Here is a 13021-nt window from a genome sequence, read left to right as displayed (position 1 = left end):
GAATTTTTTTTTAATTTAAGGCAATGGGGTTAATTGACTTGCCTAAGGCCACATGGCTACGCAATTAATTGTCTGAGGCCCGATTTGAACTCAGGTCCTCCTGACTCCAGGGCCGGTGCTCTATCCACTGTGCCACCCAGATGCCCCTAGTCTCTATCTTTAAAAGTACATAAACTTTTAGTCTACTGAAGTAACACAGTAATAAATAACAACAATAAAAACACCCCACAGGCTGGAGTTAATTATATCTAAAGTATATTACATGGCATTCAAATAACTTCTTTCTTAAGTGAACTGATGTAATTTTAATGCTTAATATTCAATAACAGACTATTCAATTAGTGTTTTAAGTGCCAAAAAAAATGAAAAAATTCATTTGTGCATTGTTAGCTAAATACACAAGTGATATTACAAAATCCCACACAAAACTACTTCCTAGAGAAAGTGTTCCATTTTATTCCCCAAATGATAATGTTATAGAGGATGGTGTGCTATAACCACATTTGATGAGCAGTGATAATCATGAAATGAAATATGATTTGTCATGTGAACTCTACAGAAAGTCAACATGTTCTACTTTGCCACTCAATGTTTCAGTTTCAGAAAGGTATCTTGCTTGGATTGAATTGTTCAGGTTGGATTTTATTATATCAGGGTGAATGATAAATGTTTCTGTTGTGGTTTAATGGTAAATAACTGGAAACAAGGGGACAGTACTATTGACAGACAAAAACTGTACACTGACTGTGCCTTTATTTAGAATCTAGGATCTTCTTATTAACAATCTAGGATCTTCTTCTCAGTCAATATCTTCTTCAATGTGGATATTTCATTGGAACCAGTGTCTTCCAAAGCAGCTGAGGATTTTTGCCCCTTTGAATACCAGTCCTTACTGTTATTCAGTGAGTACTGAAAAACTTATCAGAATGGCTATTAACATTCTTTGCCACTATTAGATCTGGCAAGAACTGGCTTTGCCTCACAGAACTTAGAGAGGCAGTAGCTAGCTGTGCCTATAGTGGGGAAACTGAGTAACTGGGAACAAAAAAATGATGCCATGGGGGCGGCTAGGTGGCGTAGTAGATAAAGCACCGACCCTGGAGTCAGGAGTACCTGGGTTCAAATCCAGTCTCAGACACTTAATAATTACCTAGCTGTGTGGCCTTGGGCAAGCCACTTAACCCCGTTTGCCTTGCAAAAACCTAAAAAAAAATGATGCCATGTCAGAACATAGGTGACATTTTCCTAACTGTCCTTTCCTGGAAAATCAAATCCAAGAAACATCAAGATTCAGTGTTCATAATCTGAGTATACAAACCCATGTTTAAATATTTGTGACCCAAACATCTCAAATTCCAGTTACTCCAGAGCAGCTTACAGGAACTGGTTTTTATCATGTGGGTCAGAATGACATTGTCAGATTCTTTTGTTGTGATGGAAGACTGAGGTATTAGAAATTAGGAAATAATGCTTGGGCCAAATGATTTCCAAGGTTTGAGTACTTGATATGAATGAAAGGACAAGAATTTTTTTTTTTTTTTTTTTTTTTTAGGTTTTTGCAAGGCAAACGGGGTTAAGTGGCTTGCCCAAGGCCACACAGCTAGGTAATTAGTAAGTGTCTGAGACTGGATTTGAACCCAGGTACTCCTCACTCCAGGGCTGGTGCTTTATCTACTATGCCACCTAGCTGTCCCAGGAGAAGAATCTTGAACTTAATCAAGCTCATTGCCCAAGTCTGTCAACTTCAGATATTACAGGGGGCAAAACTGCTAATCAATTATTCATTTTAGACCTGGAGAAAATAATTCAGAAGATGCAGTTATGATGAAAAACTTCAGTGATTAGAAGTATAAGAAAAGAGAATGTTCAGATAATATCTTAACAATTGGAGAAGATTATAAAATAATCAGTGAGGTTGTGTCAATGCAGAAATCAGTGAGGGTTTCCCTGGATAAGGAAGGAGACAGAAAGGCAAACTGAACAAATGGCATCAGATGTCCCAACATTAATTTGGAAGAATAGAATGACTTTCATCATTTGACTTTTGTACTTCCTACTCTGGAGTCTCTAAACATCAGGTATGAGATACTTAGCAATATAATATTATTAAACAAAAAGTATAGATGCTCCTACAAGCAAAAGAAGCGATTGAGAAGCTTTTAGTCAAATATTTATATTTTATTTGGCCAAATATATGTAACCAATATATTTAAAACATTGTAGCCAATATAATAAAATTTTTCTCAAAGAAACTGATTCTGTATGGTATGAGAATTTGTTTGTTGGAAGGAACAAAAAAGTATATTACAAAAGATGTTTCAGGTCTTCCTAAGGAAAAAGTTTAGTGGGCTACAGGAAGAACAAACATATACTGTATGAACAAAAGTTTGTGGTCATTTGGTAGCATGCAAATTATGTGCTCCTTTTTAAAGGGCCAAAAAAAATTAAAAAAAAAGGGCCTATTTGCAAGTGTATAATCAAATTTACAGTTCATATATTTCATTCTTTCTTTTTTTAAATTTTTTTTTGCAAGGCGATGGTATTAAAGTGACTTGCTCAAGGCCACAGTGTCTGAGGTCAAATTTGAACTCAGGTTCTTCTGACTCCAGGGCCTGTGCTCTATCCACAGCGCCACCTAGCTGCCCCCAGATATTTCATTCTTGAAAAAAAAAATCCATACATCTAAATTTGTATGGAAAAGGCTTCAAAATTCTCAGTCATGAACTACTGAAATCTTTTGGAAGTGCAAGAAGTGGTTAGGGCTTTTTAGTAACAAAATAACAATACAATTCTGCCTTGGTATCACTTGCTTGTTTTTATTAAAGTACATGGTGTCATATACTACAGACATAAAAGTTTATGTCTGAAGTACATGATTTTGTGTTGGGAGAACAGGATGTGATACTATGTGCTTGAAAGTATAAGGGTCAGAAATACTGCTAATATACAGCATTTTGAGATGTTGAGATGTATATGTTGTCGAGTCCGGAGGAGGGAACCCAGGCCGACATCAATATGATGCATAAGCTGGTTCGTTTATTGATCACAGGATACATACTTTTATACTCTACATTTACGTAACCAATTACATAAGCGTTTTAGCAAGCATTTTTTTCACATGCATACCTTGTGTATGTCTTAGGTGATTGTTTTGAGAACCAAACAGTGTTCTGATAAACAGAGAGAAGATTGTTTTGAGAACCAAACAGTGATTTGATAAACAAAGTGCAGAAGGTAATTTTCTCAGAATGTGCTATCTATCTGAGCCTGGGAATACACTTTGTTAGCTCAGACATGCAGCTACTCCCTTATCTAAGCTCTGAAGTACATCTTGCTGGTTAAAGCACATAACTATTTCTGTGTTAACCCTTCATAGCTCTTAGCCTGGAATACATATGACACAACATCTCCCCCTTTTCGTTTAAAGGCCTGGGAGAGCATGTTTTCTAGAGATCTCTGACAACACAAAAGTATGCATGGTCCAAACAACAAGAATATAACAAGTATTAAGCAAATTACAATTATAGGTTTTACAATTGCCAAAAGCCAAGCAGGTAATACTAAAGATTTTAACCAATCCTTAAACAAATCTTCATGTACAGTTATTTTATCAAGATTTTCTTGTAACTTTTTGATTTTAGCATAGACTGAAGCACTATTATCTGAAATATTAAAACAACACATGCCTTCAAATTCCTCACAACCATGATTATGTAATAAAAGCAAGAAATGTATTGCAGCTCTATTTTGTAGTGTACTTGCGAATGCTCTGTACTTCTGTAATTATATCCATTAAAGCCATGGATGTAATGTCAGCCTGAGCTTTTGCCCAACATGCAAGTTTTTTCATGGTATTATAATTAATAGATGCCATTACCCCTGGTGTGAAAAAGGGTGTGACTACTGTTTCTGATACTGATAGAAAATTAACATTTTTATTATAGTTGGAAGCCAGAGGAATACTCCTTGTTTTCTTAGGGCTTCTGGAAAAATTAAGGTATGTTGTGGACACTAGTGCTAATTGGCCTAGGTAACAAGGTCCTCCTATAGGACACCATGGGATAGAACTGCATGCCTTGTCTTCACATATCAAGAATACTCCAGGGGGTAATGACTTCGCTCCCTCAATTTGTGCTTCAAGGAGCCCCCATTCTGTTTTTGATAAATTCCAATAATGAAAATGCCCTGATACATTAGTGAATCGTTCCCACTTAGGGGAATCCCAAGGCGCATTTTCTTTAAAATACCCTAAACCTCCAAATATAAAAACTCCTGTAGCATTATAAAGTTGTGGGGAGCTTACAAGACTACAATGTGGGAGATGAGCGATATTCTCTTTTATTCCAGGGTGAATGCTCAACAAGAGATTTATTTCCTGTGGTTCCTGTGTAGTTAATTTAAAGCCTTCAATATAGCTTTTAATCTACAACTATTTTTCAGGGATGGCCAGGTATAATTTTTCTGTTTATCACACATACATGCACAAGAACTATACTTCTGACAACTCCTACATATTTCCTTTAACTGTCCATAGTACCCTTTCAGTCTCTGTTTGATGTTCTCTGGGTCCAGGGGGATCCCTATGAAGCATGTCTTGAAGGGATCACCAGCTGATTTCAGGGAGATACACATTTGATGCTGTAGATACTTAGGAATCAGATGAGTCACAAGAGCTATAGCAGGCAGGATGCAAGTGCCAGCAGAAGAAGTATCATTTTTCAGGTGAGGTTTTACCCACTTTGCAGGAACCCACGGTGGTTCTGATGAACCTGAAACAACACAAGCATACCCTCGTCCCCAGGTTAGTAACCAATAGGAATTGTCCCATTGGGCAGTCTTAGGATCAAAACAGAGACAGAAATGTCAACATCGGCAAAGTGTGCTAAGTTCTTTGAAAAGTGAAAGTAAAGAGGCTTGTTATCTGAGATGGAGTGCTTAGGGTTAAGCCAGTTCAAAACATAAATCACTTTGCTCACTATGTTATGCGGTGATCCCCCAATCTCCCCCTTTTCTTTTAAAAACAAGGCTAAGTATTTCTTAACATCCTGATGAGCCCTGTCAACGGTGGTCGTGCTAGGTAGACTGAGGTGAATGAGACGCGGACATGAAGCGGGGTGGGAGGGGGTTAAATCTTCCTCCCTCCTCTGCCAGCCTAGGGATGATTCACGGCGGCTGCTGAGTCAAGTCCTCATTAAGCAGGAGAGTCGTTGTACTGCAGTCAGGGCAGGAGGCAACAATCATTCTAGTCTGTGTCAGGGGCAGGTTGAAGGTTTTCGCCAAAGCCTTGGCTGAGATGAGCAGGATGCAGCAGGGGGAGAGAGCAGAAGCCCAGTAGTGGCTGGACTACCAGAGCGGAGGGGGGAACAGGATCACCTTTCCTCCCCTTGGTCAGCCCCCACCCAGGCCACAGAGTGCAGGCGGAGTGCTAGCGGCCCGGGCCCCCGATCTGAAAAGCCTGCAAGAGACAAAGGTGGCAGCGGGAAGGCTCTGGGGCTGCCCACCTGCCTGCCCTCTTCCTGGCCAGGTGGCAGCGGGGATTAATTAACACTTTTTCTGCTAGAGGAGGCACATCCAAACTTCCTCCAATAGCGGTTCTTTCAGCATCAGTCACAACGGGGCAAGCCCACAAACTTTCAAAGTCATCACAGACAATTTTGCACAGTGTGCCATACGGTTCTGCCAGTCTCTGGGCTTCCTTGTTCTTAGTTTGGACTGCTTCCCATAAGCTTTTTCCCAGCTTATCCCATTTTTCCAAGGAGAAGAGTTCTTCAGTCTTAGTAATTATGCCCTTATCTCTTCCCCAGTGTAATATCCAGTAAACTTCTGATCTCTTAACAGGCAGGTCATATTTTTTCAATAAATCCTCTAAGGTATTGAGTGCAGTGCACTCCGTGACTGATGCAGCCATTCCCATCCCAAATTCCCTGACTCACCGGTCAGTCGTGGCCACTTAAATCCGCTTTTCTTCTAGCGCTGAGTGAGGGGGTGTCCAGCACTTCCCTACCAACTCAAACTGGGATGTCTTCTTCCCATTCGACTCACTTCCATCACGTCGGGGTCACCATATGTTGAGTCCGGAGGAGGGAACCCAGGCCGACATCAATATGATGCATAAGCTGGTTTGTTTATTGATCACAGGATACATACTTTTATACTCTACATTTACATAACCAATTACATAAGTGTTTTAGCAAGCATTTTTTTCACATGCATACCTTGTGTATGTCTTAGGTGATTGTTTTGAGAACCAAACAGTGTTCTGATAAACAGAGAGATTGTTTTGAGAACCAAACAGTGATTTGATAAACAAAGTGCAGAAGGTAATTTTCTCAGATTGCGCTATCTATCTGAGCCTGGGAATACACTTTGTTAGCTCAGACATGCAGCTACTCCCTTATCTAAGCTCTGAAGTACATCTTGCTGGTTAAAGCACATAACTATTTCTGTGTTAACCCTTCATAGCTCTTAGCCTGGAATACATATGACACAACAATATGTATAGACATAAATTTGGTGTGCTGTTGTGATCACTATATGTACATATTTATGGGTATATATATAACATGTCTATGGAGGGTGGGGGAGAGAATGTGAGAGAGAAAGTGCTAAATAGTACAGTAGAGAATTTATTTTCCTGAGTTCAAATTTGGTCTTAGACATTTACTAGCTATATGACCCTGGGCAAGTCACTTAATTCTATTTACTTGTTTCCTCACCTGTAAAATGAGGAGAAATGACAAATCACTTCAGTATTTTTGCCAAGAAATTCTCAAATTTGGTCCCAAAGAATGGACATGACTAAAATGATTCAACAAAAATATAAATATTTGGTGTGATGTTTTCTTGTCTTTAAAGGGATTTTGGATTACATTTCATTTTCTTAAAACCCCTCTAACAAGTAAAAATCTGAATTTAAGAGAAAAGATTAGAAAGTTGTTTTTTGCATTATAATGTGATTTACAAAGAGTAGTAGTATTTATAGTGATTTTATTTTAGGCTCATGGCTGTTATATGTCAGAAACTTGGATTCATTATAAAAAACTGAATAATACTGTTGTGGTAGGATGATATTCTTTACATATTTGGTAGGATGATATTCTTTATAAGCTAAATTATATGTTTTGTGAAACTTAATTTTCCTTTATATAATGACTATATATTGCAATTATGTTTTTCTATATTCACTATAGTGTGTTGCAGTTAATATTCTTTTGGGGGGGGTATGATGGAGGGGTGGGTGGGAGAGACTATCATGGTTAAGTTACCTGCTGGGTGTCACACAGCTAGTGTCTGAGAATGGATTTGAACTGAGGTCCTCTTGACTCCAAGGCTGGTACTCTATTTATTGCTCCCCTAGGTGCCCTTGTTAATACTTAATGTTGCTGGGGCAGCTTGATGGCACAGTGGATAGAGCACTGACCCTGGAGTCAGGAATACCTGAGTTCAGATCCAGTCTCAGACACATAATAATTACCTAGCTGTGACCTTGGGCAAGTCACTTAACCCCAATGCTTTGCAAAAACTAAAAAACGTTGCTGTTAATAAATATTTGTTTGATGCCACCCTAGGGTGAAGATATCAGTCACCCAAAAATTTAATTAAATGAAAAAAATAAATTTAATATCCTTTCTAGGTTTCCCTGCAATATTCAACACCAATGATCACCATCTTTCTCAATATTTTCTCCTCTTTGCATTTTCATGACAGTGTTTTCTCTAGTTTTCCATTTTCTCTCCAACTACTCCTTTGTATCCTTTGTAAGCTCATCATCCATATCTCAGTACCTTTGTGTTGGTGTATTCCAGTATTCAATAAATTCTGTGTGTTACCATTATCATCTCTAGGATGATTCACAAATATATACATTCAGTTCTCATGCCCCTCCTGAGTTTTAATCCTACACATTCAACCACCTATTTACTATCTTGATCTGGTTTTCTCATAGATATTTCAAACTCATTGTCTAAAACAAAACTTATCATTCCTACAAAACCCATTATTTCCACTGTTAGATTGTGCAATGAATAGAGCACTGACTTTGGAATAAGGAGGACAGGAGTTTGACTTGGCCTCATACACTTAACTTAGTAGTTGTATGACCTTTAGCAAGTCACTTAACCCAGATTGCTTCACATCCAGGGACATCTCCAGTCATCTTGATACATATCTGGCTACTGGACCTAGAAGGCAGTGGAGGAGAAAGTGAGGCTGGTGACTTAGCACAGTACCCCCAAGCTCAAACCCATGTCATCACCTTCCTGATGTCATGATCTTCTTTAAGGACAAACATCAACCCTTCCCTCAACTTTCCTATTCTGTCAAAGTCATTACTATTTTCCCAATATCCTCCACACAGCTGCCAAAATATTCCTTGATTCAAAATTTTGATCATACTACTCCTTTCTGCTTAAAAAGCTATTATCTAGGATAAAAGACAAAATGCCCATGATTGATATCTACAATTTTTCACTGACTCCACGTTACTAATCCAGATTTATTATCTATTACTTCCCTTCATGTGCTCAATTTCTGAAAAAAAACCTACTTCTTGTTCTATACACACAATACTCCTGTGGCAAAGACACAGACTGTCCTGGATGCCCAGAATACATGCTCCTCACTTCTACCTCTTAGAATCCCAATTTCCCTTGAAAGACTCAGCTAATGTCTCAATTCTAGATTCCTCCAGTCTTATGATACTTCTTTACTTCTTCATATTTACTTATATCTGTCCCTGTTATTGCTCCAAATGAAGTTCCTTGAGAATGGATGTTTAACTTTTCTTTATATCCTCAGCAAATGGAAATACCATCTATTCTTATCCTAAACAAATCTTTAGATGTCAATATTAACATTTCACTTTTTTTAAGCTATCAGTTGAAATCCAACTTACTCATAAATGGTAAAAATATTCTAAAGGGTTCTTTGTTTAGCCAATTTACTGTTTGTATGAACATGTTTAAATACATATCCTATTTATAAGTTAATCTAGATTGTATAAAAATACTGGTTTTGTCCTGTTTACACAATCAACAAGTAAATTAAAGGTCTTATGATACAAATTTGATGAGTGAAAATACCTCAAACTTTCCTAATCTTGCTATTAATCTTGTTATTGACAAGCTAAACCAGTGTTTTTTTTGTTTTTGTTTTTTAGATTTTTGCAAGGCCATGGGGTTAAGTGGCTTGCCCAAGGCCACACAGCTAGGTAATTATTAAGTGTCTGAGGGCAGATTTGAACTCAGGTACTCCTGACTCTATCCACTGCGCCACCTAGCCACCTAAACCAGTTTTTAAAAAGTGTATTGAAAAAATAAGAATGTACCAGAAATTAATTTTCTATTATTTTCTGTTTGCAAAGTCATTTAACCTCCTCAGTTTTGCCCATCTGAAACAGAGTTGGAACTAAATGTCTCCAGGGTAACTAACTGTGAAATTAGATCAAAATTAAAATAAGGAAACAATTTTTAGGATAGCTTTAGAGTTAAAAGGAACCTAGGGGTCAGCTAGTCCATGGTCCTCATAAATGAGAAAATGGAGGCCCAGCGAGGTTAAAATAGCTTACACGGGGATCACATAAAGCAGTTAAAGCAAAACTAGATTAATGTCTAGGTTCTATGATTTCTAATATAATAAAGGAGTCTTTCCATTGCACTACCTGCCTAGTAGTTTAAAACCATTTCCCTTTTTCAAGTATTCAAAAAAAAATCAGAAATAAAAACCAAGATGTGATCTAGTTCCAGTTAAGGATATATAAAAGTTTTACCAAAGTGTTGAACCAAACATCCATCTGAACTTTAGTGCAATTCTAAGCATTTTGCTGATTCTATTTCTATTCCCCATTAAAAAATATTTTACTATGTATTATTACTATATTTAAAGTATTATCTAATTGTTTTATTTTTTGAATGCTGTTTTGTTTTTTAATTACATGCAAAGATAGTCTCCAAACGTTCATCTTTCATAAAATTGAGTCCCACATTTTTCTACTTCCCTCTCTTCCTTCCCCCTTCTCCATGACAATGAGTAATCTAAGTTATACATGTACAATCATGTTCAGCACATTTCCAAATACTGTCCATGATTAAAAACCCAAATAAAATATCAAAGTATAGTCCTTTGCATTCATAGGAAAGAGCTGACCTTTAATTTGGTTTTATAGAAGATTTTTTTACCAAATTAGTTTTGAGACACTATTTCTGTTTATTTATTTATTATTTAACATAAGATTTGAGGCTACTAAATGGGGTAGATGAGATAGAATGCTAGGACTGGAGGGATGGAGACCTGGGTTAAAATTTTGCCTCTTAAGACTTACTAGCTAGGGCAGCTAGGTGGCACAGTGGATAGAGCACCGGCCCTGGAGTTAGGAGTACCTGAGTTCAAATCCGCCCTCAGACACTTAATAATGACCTAGTTGTGTGGCCTTGGGCAAGCCACTTAACCCCATTGCCTTGCCAAAAAAACCCCCAAAAACCTAAAAACAAAAAAGACTAGTGAAGTGAATATAGGCACCTTAGGCAATGTCCTAGAAATTGGCTAGTAAATCATAGATTTTCTATCTGTAAAAGAAGGAATATCTATCTATGAAATAATGCTTTTTTGTATTTGTGTACGAGCTTCAAGTGCTCACTGCTTAGATATGATATAGAAGGCGTGACATTTTCAACTTCTCACTTTTGGGAATTTGAGATTCATGTTGTATTTAGGAAAAAAAAACCCTCAAACATTCAAAGACATTTATTGTTCAACAGTTTTATTCTTCTTATTTTATGATTTTGACATTTTATGCACAAATATTTTTATATCTGAGTAAAAATAGAAAAGAATTGTTTTATTTAAAATTACTAAAAAAACACGAATACATAATTGTTACTATGACAGTATAAGTGTCTTTATTTAAAGAGTAAAAACATATTCAAAAAATCCTGCTTCCCTTTACAAAAGATTGGTAATTTTTTTTTCCTGGTAGCAACAGAACAATATCATTGACATCTTAAGATCTGTATATCCTCTAGGTCTGATGACCTAAGTAATTAAAGATTTGCAAGTATGACACATTTGAAAACAGTTTTGTGCTGTTTGAAAATTGCACTAGCCCTTTTTAAAGGGAAGGAGTGCAGAAATCACGAATGCAGAAAAACATAAGTCCTTACCAAAAATAAATGAAACAAACTTTCAAAGAAATATCATACTTGTTCAATAATGGAGGGGTTTCAGATAATTAATTAGACAGTAAATGCAAGTATTAATTTGAATTATTTTGGATTTGTTGATGACACATTTTGGTTTGGCAAGAAACTCTCATTTTCAGTGTAGAGTTTAAGAACAGGAAAGCTTCTCTTTTTAGGATAACCCACCTCTAATTTAACATGCTAACACATGATTTTCCAGATCTTTGTTAAAAGTTTTAGGTAAGTTAGCTATAGATGTAAACTGCTACATATGAAGGGACATTTGAAAACAAAATTGCATAATAAGCCTTCCAACTGAATATTCACTAATTTCTAAAATATATATTTAGTACAAAGTTGTATCCCAAATTAGCCTGAAATATTCTTAGTTGATATTTCTGATATCATTGGTGGGTAAAGGCAAACTAAGTGGCTACTAATGGAGGGAAATAGATGAAATTCTATGGGAAAAAAAATACTTCTGGAAAACACTGAGGAAAAAATAGTGAATCAGTGTGCCTCTTAGGTGAAAATAAAGTGAATTCAATTCTCCCCCCCAGGTATTTTAGTGAGAGATAGGATCCAAAAGAGATACAAAGGTTTTTGCCTTTCCCTAGATAATGCTTCATCAATTAGAAAATTGTAACTTGCCATTTTTTTCTGTGACAAAAGGGGATGAAGTACTGTCTTTGAACTTTTGCTGGTTAATTGAAGCTGTGTGGTTACTTATAATTGCATATTATTCCTTTTATGATTTTTGAGAGAAAAGCCTTGTAACTATATAACTTAAAAGACAAATGTCATACCACTTGCATTAACAAATTGACATGTAAAATAGAAATTAAGCATTTTATTCTTCTTAGACTTCAGCTACATAAAGTGTTTTAGGCATTAAAAAAGATATTAAGATATATTTTTTAAAAAGTTAGACTATTAGAGCAAAGCATTTCTTAACCTGGTAATGGAAACTACTAGGGAAGAAGAGAGTGAAAAATATTTAAGATACTTCTTCCCTATTTCCAGGATCAATTGCTAAGAAAATGACCTTTCCTTCCCATGAGTCTTGATCTCTTCTACCCAATTAACAGTAAATAACATTTACACCAGCTTTCATTATGAAGTTACTGTTTTGGAAAGTTTGAGATGACAACTCACTGTTATGGAAAACTGAAGAGAAACTTGTCATTTTTCAGTTCTGGATGGCAAGAACATTCTTAAAAAAAAAGAATAATGTGATATTTCGGGCCACAGTTAATTTATCATAGGAAAATGGTTATTTACATGGAGGAAAGGGTATGAGAATATTTTAAGATATTGAAAAGAAGCATAAATGAAAAACTATTTCCATTTTAAAAAATATTAGAGTGTCCAAAAGTCTGGAAGTCAAATTCCCAGCTTTTCTTAATTAAATGTGCAAGTAAAATATTATTTTCCTGCATGGTAAAGGAACTGACTGATTTGAAGTTTTCATTTCATCCAGGTAAAAAAAACATAATGAGTATATAAGTTGCCCTGCTTAATATAACCAGCACCGTGGGGTAATAAAACACAAAACTATTTTCTGGTTGAGGTATACCTTTTCAGGCTTTTAAACTTCTGACAGGAAAAACAGATCATTAAGATTTCTGTTAATAGCTGGTCTATTAGAATTTATATTTCTCAAAATAATTTAAATTCTTGGTCTCATGTTTGTATTTTATTCTATACATAATACAATGAATCCATATAATTGGCTTGACTTAAGCCAGATTTAAACCTGGATCTCTTTCTTCGGCACTGATCTTCTGCTAGTCACCTTCGTACTGTCTTTCCTTGCAAATACAAAAATTGCCATAATGACTTGATAC

The 13021-nt window shown here is 36.2% G+C and overlaps 2 pseudogenes; both read left to right on the top strand.

Moving 5' to 3' along the window:
- The first annotated feature begins 230 nt into the window (after positions 1-230).
- On the top strand, positions 231-1087 carry LOC141504956 (baculoviral IAP repeat-containing protein 2-like; annotated as a pseudogene).
- A 133-nt stretch (positions 1088-1220) lies between these two features.
- LOC141504949 (baculoviral IAP repeat-containing protein 2-like) lies at positions 1221-4098 on the top strand (annotated as a pseudogene).
- Positions 4099-13021: the final 8923 nt, after the last annotated feature.

This window comes from Macrotis lagotis, chromosome 1 (genome assembly GCF_037893015.1).
Source record: "Macrotis lagotis isolate mMagLag1 chromosome 1, bilby.v1.9.chrom.fasta, whole genome shotgun sequence".
In the NCBI taxonomy this organism is placed as follows: domain Eukaryota; kingdom Metazoa; phylum Chordata; class Mammalia; order Peramelemorphia; family Peramelidae; genus Macrotis; species Macrotis lagotis.
Note: the sequence above shows the minus strand (reverse complement) of the source record. Positions and strands in the feature narration are given on the sequence as shown.